Source organism: Frankliniella occidentalis, unplaced genomic scaffold (assembly GCF_000697945.3).
Source record: "Frankliniella occidentalis isolate FOCC.00 unplaced genomic scaffold, Focc_3.1 Scaffold34, whole genome shotgun sequence".
Lineage (NCBI taxonomy): Eukaryota > Metazoa > Arthropoda > Insecta > Thysanoptera > Thripidae > Frankliniella > Frankliniella occidentalis.
The window spans coordinates 1,623,168-1,623,829 of record NW_026267164.1 but is presented as its reverse complement, the minus strand read 5'-3'; positions in this window follow the sequence as shown (position 1 = coordinate 1,623,829).

The window sequence follows — 662 nt, the reverse complement described above, 5'->3', positions numbered from 1 at the left end:
CCAAACCCCTCCGAATAGATGAATCCCTCGTTGAAAGTCGGAGCTCCCCGCGGCTGCTCAGCACCTGCAAGGAAAACTAATTGAGGCCAACTGCTGCCTTGGTTGGTCGCCTCGCGCCTCTAGTGGCAGGGGGAGGGCTGGCTAGAAAAATAGAAGAAGAAGAAGAAGAAGAAGAAGAAGAAGAAGAAGAAGAAGAAGAAGAAGAAGAAGAATCAGTAGTTAGGCGTTTGCCTCCCCCTCCCCTCCCTCCACATTCTCTCCTCCGACACATCCCAGAAGCCCGGAGGCTTCTTATCGTAGCCAAGGCAAATTGATTTCTCGATTTCTTATTCATCGGCGCCGAAAGAAAGCGCCATCAGCATACCCTGGGGAGGGAGCTGCGCTAGCGGAGGCGAGGCCTAGAGTTTGTTTGCAGCCCCGCTGCTGCCGCGCTGCTGCGAGCCGGCTCGCGGTGGTGCTTGGGGAGAGATGAGCGAGCGCAGCGTAGCACGCTCAACTCGTTCGTGAATTTCTCATAGTCCTTTTCCTTTCCATTCTGCTGCTGGGGAGCGAGCTGCAAATTAAAACCAATGTGCCTCTTGTGTTTCCAGGAACCACCTCCACCTCCTGTACCACCCGCGGCCCGCGGATCCACCCCCGGACCCGCCCCCGGAGCACGACCG